The sequence below is a fragment of the Tiliqua scincoides genome, chromosome 3 (assembly GCF_035046505.1).
Source record: "Tiliqua scincoides isolate rTilSci1 chromosome 3, rTilSci1.hap2, whole genome shotgun sequence".
Taxonomy (NCBI): domain Eukaryota; kingdom Metazoa; phylum Chordata; class Lepidosauria; order Squamata; family Scincidae; genus Tiliqua; species Tiliqua scincoides.
In genome coordinates this window covers 18,630,457-18,643,251 of record NC_089823.1, presented here as the reverse complement: position 1 = coordinate 18,643,251, position 12,795 = coordinate 18,630,457, and positions in this window count along the sequence as shown.

Below are 12,795 nucleotides of genomic sequence, written 5' to 3'. Positions count from 1 at the left end.
TTGTGCAACCATCCAGTGGTGTAGCTAGCAGGGACGGGGGGCGATCCACCCTGGGTACCACCCTTGGGGGGTGTCACACCACAAATGCCCCAACATTGCTAACATCGTGAAGGTTAGGGGTACCCCATCACGCTATATACCATTGGATGTGGAATTTCCAGAGGAATGCAATGCAAAAAAACCAGATTGAAATATCTCCTTTCCATCAAAAGTTATGGCCAAAAAACCAGAAACAAAAAAAATGCCTGGAACCCTATGGAAAATGAAACCGAGCCATATCGCGTGTTTACTCACGAGTAGGTGAACTTGCCATAGTTCATAAGAAAGGGCAGGCTGAGAGGAATCCAATGACACCAGAATGGTTCCTATCCAATGAAAGCAACCTCCAAAAAACACCCAAGAAGGAAGTCCCTCCCTCCAAGCAGATGAATGTATTGAGCCCTATGGAAAGTGACAGTAAACCACACAGTCGTGTTTACTCACAAGTAAGCAAACAACGTGCCTTGGCTCCTGGTCAATCAGGCAAAGAGGAATGCAAGGTTAGCTGCATGGTCCTGATCTGATGAAAGTGGAGCTCAACAAATGCTCCAGAAGGCAACCCCCCCCCAAAAAAAAAAAAAAAAATAAACCAGAGGCTTGAGCTGGTAAGGTGGGCACTGGGGAGGGCTGAAAATCTCACTGCTCTATCTGTGTGTGTGTGTGTGGGGGGGTGTTATTGCAGGCAGGCTACAGAGAAAATTCACTTGGTGGAACAGGGCTGGCTTCCCCTTATTTATATGTTTTTCTTTAATTTAATTATTTATAATTATTTTATTTTGCTTGATGATGTCACTTCCAGCCCTAACATCACTTCCGGTGGTTCCTGGACAGACTGTCATTCTAAAAAGTGGGTCCCGGTGTTAAAAGTTTGAGAACCACTGCCTTAACTCAAAACAGGCCAATGAGACATCAGGGGTGGGGTGGGGACATCCTAGTGACCAAAATTCTGGAAATTGTGCCTTTTAGGAATAATACCATCATGTTTATACTATGTGATGCAGAATTTCATTCATTGCTTGTGGGGAAGTATTCACTGCATTTATTTTTCTGGCCATTATTATTATTCATTCCATGTCATGACTATTACTATCTCTGTCCCACCTACCTCACAGGGTTGTTGTGAGGACAAAATAAGGGGAGGAACCACGTACACCATCCTGAGTTGCTTAGAGGAAGGGTGGTATAAAAAGTGAATTAATTAATTAAAAATATAATTAATTATTAATTATTATTATTATTTAATTAATTAAATCATATGGGTGACAAAAATGTATGGGCCCCGGGTGTCAAATGACCTAGCTACACCTCTGCAACCATCCCTTCCTTTTGTCATAGCTTAAGAGCAGGGAGTGCCTGCTCCTTTTCAGTGAAGGCCAGGGACTCTAACCATTGCTACTGCATGCCAAACACTCTTCTAAACCCCTCTTGTTTTCAGACTGCATGATTGCCACAGGGGAGCACTGCAGAGGACCACTATAGCCCCCACCCCCAGGAGAACTCTCACCCCCTCACTCTGGTGGCACCACTCCTTCACAAACACTGACTGTGCATCTCAAGGCCAGAAACTGGTGTGGCTGATGCTGTTGTCAAGTCCTTGTTACCCTCTCTGTGTCCTTACCTCCCACAGGCAGATATCCCATAGGTCAGGACTTCGTGCAGACGCCAAGGAAAGCCTATCATGACCTGCAGTGGCCTACAGTGACCAGCGTGAATCCAGCTGCTGCTCAGTGAGGCTGCTGACCTTCCAGCCAGGCCCCTGTGGCTTTGCAAATTCCATGGCAGTGAACCAGCTGGTGCAGCCAGACCTCACAAGCACTTGTTACTTGGCTGTTTTTTAGACAACTTGCAATGCCACAACAGCTCTGCTGGGAGGAGATGATTGGCTACAAGAGAAAACAAACCCCACTGAATATACCTGGTGTACGACTGGGTGTATAGATAGTCCTGGGATCTTATCCAAGAGATACTGTAAGAGACAGATGCTAAAAGACTACAGCCAATAGACACAAATCCAGCCAATGCCTCATGCCAATATAGGAAACTTGCTCATGAGGAAACCTGCCAAGAATATTATTGCAAGTTGGAAGCAGGACCAATCCTGCAATCCAGAGATTTGCTTTCTGGGAGCTGTTCTTCTGATTTGTGGGGGAGGGAGGGAACCCTGCTGGTTATAAGTCTAAACTGAGTAGCAAAGTTTCATTTTTTTCCCCTCCTTCTGCTAATTTATCCATAAATTGCATCCTTCTGGCACATTTCTCCCAAGATCCCTTTCATCTCGGGGGATTTGGACACCCATGTTAGTATGACGGATGCATTGCGCATAAATACTGCTTTGATCTTTTAAACGTCTCGGAAAATGTGCCATTTCGGCACGGATTGCAACTTTAATCGTATGGCGGGGATATCCAGACGTCCTACTTCTAACAAACAGTGAAGTGCCACTTGACTGCTTCACGCAGGTCATAAGGAACGAGAACATGACACCAGTAGTCTAAGGCGCAATTGCAGTTCTCAGAATGATCCCGTTCGGGTTTTCAATGGCCATGTTATTCCTCGGCATGGAATGTTGGTCATAGGACCGTATAAGTCATTACCTGATCATGGAGTACATTCATAGACTGCTGCAATGCAATGCTCCTGAATCCTGTGGCCAAATGCCACCTTTAAATGACAGGAAGAGCCTTGTAGCTCAGCTACACACATCATCATCATCATCATCATCCCAGAATGATGTCATTAGCAGTCAATGATCAACCAAGTGATGCGCCACCGCCAGGGAAGGATGGATCAGACCAGTGGGGAGCCGACTCTCGGAGTGGTAGCATAGCCAGAGGTGGATGGCGTGGTAAATATTGCTGGCACCACAACATGCTGTATTGAACTTGCAGAAGATCAGGTGAGGGGGTAGGATGTGGTCTCAGCAGTGGCCTTTTAAAGGTTAAGGTCTGGACTTTCAGCAGAGGGTGTGCTGCACACCTGAAGCCACTAGAGGCAATGAGTACTCTAGGGATATAAGGAGCACCTGATGCAAGAAGGGTTTGTGGGTTGTAGTTTATTTATTTATTTTATTTATACAGGTATTTCTATACCGCCTTTCTTTGGTCCTCAGATTTCTCCTCAGACTTTAATCCAAGGCGGTTTACATAGGCAGGCTGTTCTAAACCCCCGTAGGGATTTTTACAATTGAATAGTTCTAGTCTTTCATAGAACTCCTCCTTCCAGCTGGATTCCTTCCTGGTCTGGCCTCTCTCTGGCCCTTCGCCTCCCACGCTCCACTTGAAGGCAACTCCTCTCTGCCACCAAGGATTAGCACATCAGTATATCAGCATGTCATCAGTTCTCGGGTACTTCCGGTTGTTTCGAACTGGCAGCCTCAGATCTTCAGGCATACAAGGCGGCAGCTCTACCAACTGAGCCAGACCTCCTGCCCTCTGCAGGAGGAATGTTGGAATGGGAGTGGAGGAGACTTGCTGGCTAACTAATGTACCTGTTAACTCATGGACTGACTCATGGCTCTGCTTATTGGACTGACTTTCTGGCTAACTGACTTACTGGCTGTTAACTCACAGACTGACCCAAGACTCTGCCAATGAACCAAAGGACTGGTGTATAACTTACTGGACTTTTGGATGGATTAACTGACTAATCAAACAGACTGCTGAGCGATGGGGAGCTGAGGTGTACCTGAAAGGACTGCTGTTAGGAGAACTGGGAGGAGGGACCCTGCAGACTTACAGGCAAGCCACCATTGGTCTCCTTCCTGCTGGTGCTGGGGCACAAGTAACTTTTGCAGTCTGCTAAATCTAGCTGTAGCTAAACTGGGGGAGCTAATTAGTTTAAAGTGGGCATAAGATCTTTAGGCAAAGCTCAGAAAAGGGATTTGGCAGAACACATGCCATGTAAGCAGGCCCCTCCCACTCTCCCTTGCTGCCCCAATGGCTCTGATGGCAAGTGGTGGGGGCTGCTTACATGGTGTCCTGCAGGTCTGCAATACTTTCTGTGCCCCCTGGCTATGCTACTACCTCAGAGCTCCAGGGTGGGGGGATAGAAAGATGGAGGAAGCAGCCAGAAAGCAGAGAAAGCAAAGGCCTGAGCTGGTCTGCCAGAAGAGGAGGCTCAATTCCCTGTCAGGGGGGCAGGAAGAACCCATGAGAATGCAAGCTGAGGTTAGGATGCTCCAGCATCCTATTCATCTACTTAAGCACTGAGGTTAGCATTGGAGACCCTGTTCTCTGGCCCGTCTTCCATAGTCAGCCAATTGGTGGGAAGCAGTTGGCGGCACCACATCTGTGGAATTCTCTCTCTGGGGAGAGCTGATTAAGAACCCAATCCTGGGCTCCGTGCGCTGGCTTACCGCCGGTGTGCACTGTCGCAAACGTGCTGTAAGGCACGTACACGAGGCCTATTGCCAGGCGGGCACCTGTGCTAGCCCAGCACTGGCTGGCGCTGGGCTAGCACTGGGTGGGTGCCTAGCCTCTGCCGCTCAGCTGTTGCACAGACCCGAGAGGGCTGGGGGAGGCGTCTTGGGGGGCTTTGGGGGGGCAACAAGCTGAGCTTGACACCTGTGGTCAAAATAATAGTCCCTCTTTACCCCAGCACAGTGTCTCTGTCCAAGGGTTAAGCTTTTTATTTACTTAATTAAATTTGATTTGGGTGGGGGCCTACAAAATTGTCTTTGACCCCCAGGAAGCAGATAGATGCCTTACCTATGCTGCTGACTGAAGGAGGACAGCAGAGCAACCAGGTGGCGAGCTACTGGGGCAAGGAGGTGGGTTTTCCTCCCAATTTTCACTTTTTAAAAAGCCTGGGTGTGATGTCACTTCCGGTTCTGACATCACTTCCAGGGCATCATTTTGATCTTGGCACCGAGCTACAGGATCATTAGCTACGCCACTGAATGCTACTGTGTTTTGTTCCTTTTCCACATTTTAATGTGTTTTCTTGTTGGTATGTTTTTACACTTTATACACAAGCAACTTTGATGCTGCTTTGCATTGGAAAGGAGGATACAGTATAAGTAATTGGAGAGAAATGAAAAATAGGTAAATAAAGGAAATCACTTGGCCTCTGTACCAATGGCTACAATGAAGAAGCTGTAGTTCCCTTTCTAAAATGTGGGGAACCCTGGAAGTGTGTGTGGGTCACAGGCATCACAAACCAGTGCAAATTCCACTGAGCAGATGCAGTGGGGCAGACTTGGGGTTCTCTGCACCCTAACCCTGCAGATGCAGAACTGACCTTGTCTGGTGTGCACTACTCCCTTTGTTGATGCTGGTGGGATGGCACAATCCTTCCAGCCAGTACCACTAACACGCACACTGTCATAGTGCTTTAAAGAATGTTTGCAATAGCCTGCATGAGCAGAGCACACACTCTTCTGGAGCGGGGGGGGGGGGGAATAGAATTGGGCCAACAGTTCTGCTTTTACATGAACCTCTGTTAATGTTTGAAGTCCAGCTGTTTGTATGTCACCCTTCCCCACCATGGTCAGTAAAAAATGTCTGTGAGCAGGGAGACCCAGGCCCAAATTCTCAGCCCTGACACTCACCAGGTGACCCTTGGCCTCCCGGTGCTTTGCAAATTCATGAATAAAGGAAATACTACTAAAGATACCATAAATCTGCAGGACTCTCTCATCCAAAGGAAACAAAACCTAGTTCTGCTCCTGGAGACTTCCGATCTCTCAGAGAAGTATGCTCAACAGCATAACGGTGACTCATTTCACAGGATTGTCAGGATAAGGGCTGGACGCTACATCTGTGCAATTATAAAAAGTTATAGTCGCTAACCATTTATTTTGTTGTAAGCATCTCTGAAAACAACCATTTTCCTAAACGTTTCTCTAATTTTGACACACGCATCATATGCTTTACCCCCCTCTGACATGCTTCCAAGATGCTTTCTCCTTGACGCTGAATGACAAAGCTGTTTGTTCAACCACTCTGCTAATTATATATCATGATCGCAAGCCAACTCCGAGTGGCAATACAGGATGCAGTTTGCGGCTCAAGCGTTTGTCCTGTCCATTTGATACTTCCCTGTCTAGCCAGGACATGATTCATTTAGGAGCATTCCTTCAAATAAAGCATTCTCCCAAGAATGATTATTTTTGCTCCATCCTTAGAACCAGTTTCATTGTATAACCTCATTGGAATGAGAAATTTACAGCCCACTCTTATGCAGGTGCACCTGGAAGTAAGTCATTGTGCCAACAGAGTTTCTTCTCAGGTAAGTATGCAAAGGATTGCAACCTAAGGGTGCAATCCTAACCCCTTATGCCAGTGCTTTCCAGCACTGGCAGAGAGGTGCCAATGGGACAGGTGCTGCATCCTGCAGTTGGGTGTCACTCATGGAGGCCTCCTCAAAGTAAGGGAATGTTTGTTCCCTTACCTCAGAGCTGCATTGTCCTCATGTCAGTGCTGGAAAGTGGGTTAGGATTGCACCCTAAATGCTTTAATACTCGCTTACTAGCTAACTTCAGACAAACGGTTATCTTTTACATGCTTGGCGCGCAGTGGCACATCTTTGTTGTTGGCAACCTTCAGTCTCGAAAGACTATGGTATCGCGCTCTGAATGGTGGTTCTGGAACAGCGTCTAGTGTGGCTGAAAAGGCCAATTCGGGAGTGACAATCCCTTCCACACTGGGAGCAAGTGCAGTCTGTCCCTGGTCTGTCTCCTTGGCTGTGGGCCTTCCTTCTTTGCCTCTTTGCCTCAGACTGTTGGCCAAGTGTCTCTTCAAGCTGGGAAAGGCCATGCTGCACAGCCTGCCTCCAAGCGGGCTGCTCAGAGGCCAGGGTTTCCCACTTGTTGAGGTCCACTCCTAAGGCCTTCAGATCCCTCTTGCAGATGTCCTTGTATCGCAGCTGTGGTCTACCTCTAGGGCGCTTTCTTGCACGAGTTCTCCATAGAGGAGATCCTTTGGGATCCGCCCATCATCCATTCTCATGACATGACCGAGCCAATGCAGGCGTCTCTGTTTCAGCAGTGCATACATGCTAGGGATTCCAGCACGTTCCAGGACTGTGTTGTTTGGAACTTTTTCCTGCCAGGTGATGCCGAGAATGCATCAGAGGCAGCACATGTGGAAAGCGTTCAGTTTCCTCTCCTGTTGTGAGCAAAGAGTCCATGACTCGCTGCAGTACAGGAGTGTACTCAGGACGCAAGCTCTGTAGACCTGGATCTTGGTATGTTCCGTCAGTGGCACATCACACATTATTTATTTTATTATTTGTATTTATTTTTCACATTTGTATACTGTCCTTCCTCCAAGGAGCAAAGGGTGGTGGACAGGGTTCTTTCCCTTCTTTTGTCCTCATAACAAGCCTGTGAGGTGAGGCTGAGAGGTGACTGGCCCAAGGTCAGCTGGGAAGCTTCATGGCTGAGTGGGGATTTGAACCTTGTCTAAGTCCAAGTCACAAAATACTACGCCATCTTGGCATTAAAAATCAAGAACCTGATGGCTTCCAATGTGATAAACGCATATCCAAAAGGCCAGTCTTGCTAGTGACACAGCTGGTTGAACTGAAGGTTCTCCAAGAATAACTTTTGGAGGAGGTGATTCAGGATAATAGAAGGCATCTAACCTTTTGTCATCCCACAGTGGCAGCAGCAGTATTACCCATCTAGGTGGTCACCAGCTAGTCACCAGTTCAGAGATAAGTTCTGGTTCTCTGATTGACCAGTTCTGGTTCTCTCAGACATAGTCCACAGCAGTATTTGGCAAAGCCCAATCAAGTATATATTCAGCAGATTGTGTGAATGGGTTCTACACCCATCCAACTGTCTGTTGTAATCTCCCCCGCATGTTTTCTCACCCTGGATTGTCAGAACTAGGCTGATCCTGGACCTGGTTTCCCAATTGCTCATCTGTTTGGATTTTTCCAAGGATGGATTCAACAATAATGTTTTCCCTCTATTCCTTCCCCTCAATTTTTCTCCCCGAAAGCTAGAATTGCACTGAGTTATTGCAAGGCTTTGGAGGTACCAATTGTCTGAGAGTCTGTGCAAAGTAAAATGAGATTGATGATTCTTGGTTTTCCTTTCAGATTTAAATTAAGATTAATGGGATGAAAGGAAGAATACTGTGGAATTCTTTTCTTCATATTTGTTTTCTCTGTCACAGCTGATGGCAGGAAAAAATATTTCTATTAGAGCAGGAAAATTTTTACCCTCATTTTATGTAATTTGTTTTGCTACGGTCTTTGTGTTTTAAAACCTGACTGCAATGGGGATGAATTTTGCTGGAAAATGAATGTCTACTCAAATGGCCTTGCTAGTATATCTCCATCTGAGATAGAGGTCGCAAAGCACAACTACCCAAATTGGTTGGATAACGTTCAAAATGTAAGGCGAATCAACAACTGGAGTAATATAAAAGACTTTGGGCTGACTCACATATATGTGTGGACATCACTAGGCTTCTCCATAGCTAATGTTCATCATTTGGCAACTATGTGTGCAAGCTGAAGTGATGTACTAAGCGGGTGGCCTGGAGGTGGATGGCCCGGGGTACCAGGGGGGTGTCTGATAGGCTGCGCCAAGGTGGCAGCGGGGGTAACCCTGGTTGCAAATGCAATTTGGCACTATCTGTGCTTCTTCTCTGGCCATTAAGGGATTGTCACTCCTGAAATGGCGAGGATATGCTTCCCGGTGAATTGCTTAAGTCAAACATTAATTGGTGGAGCGCAGTTCTTGCTATGTTGTTTACCTATATAAATCAGTCCAGGAAAATACCACAGGGGTGGCAAGTTAGTGTTATTGTCCCTATCCATAAAAAAGGCTCTAAGGCTGACCCAAAGAATTTTAGGCCTATTAGTCTTCTTAGTATAATTTCTAAATTGTATTCTAAATATTTATTGAGTAAACTAGAACATTGGGCTGCAGAGAATTCAATAATTGCAGAGGAACAGGCTGGGTTTCAAAAGGGGAAATCCACTATAGACCAATGCTTTGTACTCCACCATTTGATTCAAAAATACTCCCAGTTGGGTAAAAAAAAGATTTATGTCACTTTTGTGGATTTTAGCACGGCCTTTGATCTTATTAATAGAGATCATTTGTGGCAAAAATTGGCTGCGACTAATATTGATAGAAGATTGTTGTTTTTAATTCAGATGCTTCATTCAAATACCAGTCTTAGAGTCAGATTAGGAGCGAATGAGTTGCTTTCTGAGGCAATTCCTGTAGACAGAGGAGTTCGGCAGGGATGCCTGTTGGCTCCCTTTTTAACTTTTATATTAATGATATTGTACAGGAATTGAGTGGCCCAGATTTTTTTCCACTTTCAATTTGGGATGTTAAGCTCTCAATTCTTTTATATGCTGATGATATTGCAATGATTTCTACCACTCTTGTGGGTATGCGGAGGCTTTTGCTCAAATTGAGTAAGTTTTGCACAAGAGAATATTTGGCTATTAATTATGCCAAAACTAAAGTTGTAGTTTTTGGGAGGAAAAACTCATAGATGGAACCTTGATGGAAAACCTATAGAACAGCTTGGTGCTTTTAGTTATCTTGGTCTCCATTTTAGTGCTCCACTCTCATGGAAGTACCATTTTAATGCAGTTAATTTGAAGGCGACTCAGTCTACTCAATCTTTACTTCAATTTACTAGAGTTCACAGGGGAAGTTTGGTTGCTCCAGCTGTTGAGGTGTTTGCCAAAAAAATAATTCCTCAAATAACCTATGGGGCTGAAGTCTGGGGATATACAAAGTCCCCTATTTTGGAATTGGCCCAGAATTTTTTTATACGATCTCTTTTATCTGTTCCCCATGCAATGCCAATTGTATATTTAAGAGCTGAGGTGGGATTGATTTCAGTTGAAGCTAGCTGTCATATTGCACTCATTAGGTATTGGTTAAAACTGAACTCCATGAATGACTCCCGCCTTCCAAAGAAATGTTTTTTAGAACAACTTCAAAATCCTGCACAAGAGTCTTGGACAAATTCAATTAGACCTATAATGGATGAATATGGACTCAATGTAGAGTCCCTTCCTATTCTTATTACTAATGAAATCAAGAAATTGCTCAAAGAAAAAATTAGCCTTTATTCTAAGAGGATGGATTTATGTATTATTTCCCAAATGTCATCTGCATTTTGGTTTCATGTTTATAAAACATCTTTTGGTTTGGAAAATTATTTTATAAATTTAACTGCTGCTCCGATACGAAAAGCATTTACGGCCCTTCGCTTTCAATGTATGCCATCGGCCTGGTTGGAGGAGAAATATAATAATACCCCCTTTTATCAAAGAGTTTGTTTATGTGATGTGGACTAGGGGTTATTGATGATATCTTTCACTATTTATTTAGTTGTCCCTTGTATGAACATCCTAGGAATCAATTTCTTGCTGGTATACTTAGATTATTGCATGATAGACCCTTGCCTGCTCAGCTATGCAGTTTGCTTGCGGGTACAGATGTTACTATCACCTATCAAGTAGCAAAGTTTGCCAAAGCCGCAAAAAAGATCCGTGCAAAACTCCATAAATCTTAAGGATGAGTGTTTTTATTGGTTATTGTTATATATTTTGTTGTTGCTTTTCTTTTAATGTATTGCGACGACCTTTGGTTTTAAGCAAATAAATTGAAACTGAAACTGAATTGGCCTTTTCAGCCACACTAGACGCTGTTCCAGAAACACCTTTCAGAGTGCGATACCATAGTCTTTCGAGACTGAAGGTTGCCAACACGATCTCTGGCCATTTTATTTGTCATTTCATGTCATAACCATTACTGAAAATAATCTTGTCCAAGGGGTGCAAAAAATGTATGAGTGCCAAATGACTTTGGAACACCACTGGCAAGCTGACTCCACTTGAATTGTGTTTCATTTCAGGTGCTGAAATGGAATGATATGAAAATGTTAGGCATTTTGAATGAAAGCCTGAAAATCTGCATTCAGAATTCACTTCCACTCCACTGGTAACATATTTCCACAGTAGAAATTGTGAGGAAGACTTCCTTTCAATTCCTCTGTTTTGCCCAGGAAACTTTTGGAAGGTTTGTGTTCCAGATAAAGGGGAACAATATGGTAACCTGAACGCCCACTCTGGACCTCCTGCCAAAACTGTTGATTGCTTAACCTCAATAGGACCTTCCCCACTTCTCTCTCCCTTCCTTGGCTAAACCAGCCAGCCATACCCTTTTGGACTATTTACCTCTTTCCAGAATGAATCTCAAAAAATATTGATTTCTGCCTACTGTCTCTATATATCTCTGAGCCCAATCCTATGCCTGCCTACTCAGAAGTCCCATTATAGTCAATGGAGCTTTCTCCCAGGAAAGTGTTGATAGGATTGCAGCCTCTGTCTGTAACTTTCAGTTATAGCTCACCTTACATAGGCCTGAACAGCACGACTCTTTCCTGCATTTTATGTATGATGTCCTGTGGACTCGGAGGAAGAGTGGTTTCACCCAGCAGGCCACAGAGCAGATACACTTCCACCCCCGCCGCACATAGCCTCCAGGCACATAGAGATTAGCAAAGCAAGGCTGCCATTCCTTTTCAGCATAGTAATGTTCTATGTAATGATAGAAAAATGTGAAACTTTACATTTCTTCAATATAATAATCTCATCAAAACTGTCTTCAGGGACACACACACACACACACACACACACACACACACACACACACACACACACACACACACACATACATACACACACACACTTTTTTGTCATAGAGTATTGATGGCTATTTATTAAACAGGGCTTCATATAAGCACATTTTCTAGTGACTGAAGGTCTGTACTTGAAGATTTTAACCACTGATTACACTCATATTGATTTGGTTCAGAGAAAGTTTGATTTAGTTCAGGAATAAATCCTGCCATGCTATTGCAGATTTGGAAACTGCCAAGACAAAGCAATTTCCTTTATCAAGAATGTCCAGGGTGTGTGCGTGGGGGGGGGGAGGTGTCTGTAATTATCTATTTTCCCATTCAGGAGGAAACAACACTAGTAGCCATCATTGAAAAGATATTGGGAACCATCTGTGGCTTTTCTGTGGTCACTTAATAGTAGTGGTCAAGATAATAGTGATCACCAGATGTGGTGATCTGAGAGTTCAGGAACGACACAATTTTGCACAAGTCTCAAGTCCAGAGGTATACAGGTTTGCCGCATTCACAGTAGAACGTACAAGCCTTCTTGATAAGGCAAATTATGCCTGGATTTGTACATGTTGGCCAAGCATGACTTCCTCATTATGTTGGTGAATGGATATGGTCCCAAGGCCTCCCTCCGTATTCTGTCATGGTGAATCTGTGGTGTTGTTTTTCGGGCTGTCCATTTGAAATCCATCTCAGTGTTCTCAGCAGAAACATCTGGCTTTGTAAACACAGCAACTGTCTCTAATTGTATGAAAAAAGATTCTTAAAATATAATTTTCCTTTTCTGGGACAACCTCGGTGTGTCATCTTTATGTAAACACCCAGTGCCATTGGGAACTTCAAAGGAGTCTGTTCCCACCCTACCCACAAACAAGGTCCTGAAGTCCACGTTCAAATGCATTCTTTCCTTTATCAAGTGAGATTCCTGAATTCTGGATCTTGACTGACCAGCTAAACTGAACTTCCTCTGGTTGTCACCTTCTGCCAGGCAGGAAATCTCACTTGCTTTGGCATTATCAAGATGCAATAAGATTCCTTTATTGTGCAAAGGCCATCACTCTTTGACAATTCTAAACATCTCAGTCAAAAGAATCTCAGCTAGAAGAGCTGGAGAAAACCTTAGGCCCTAACTCAAGTT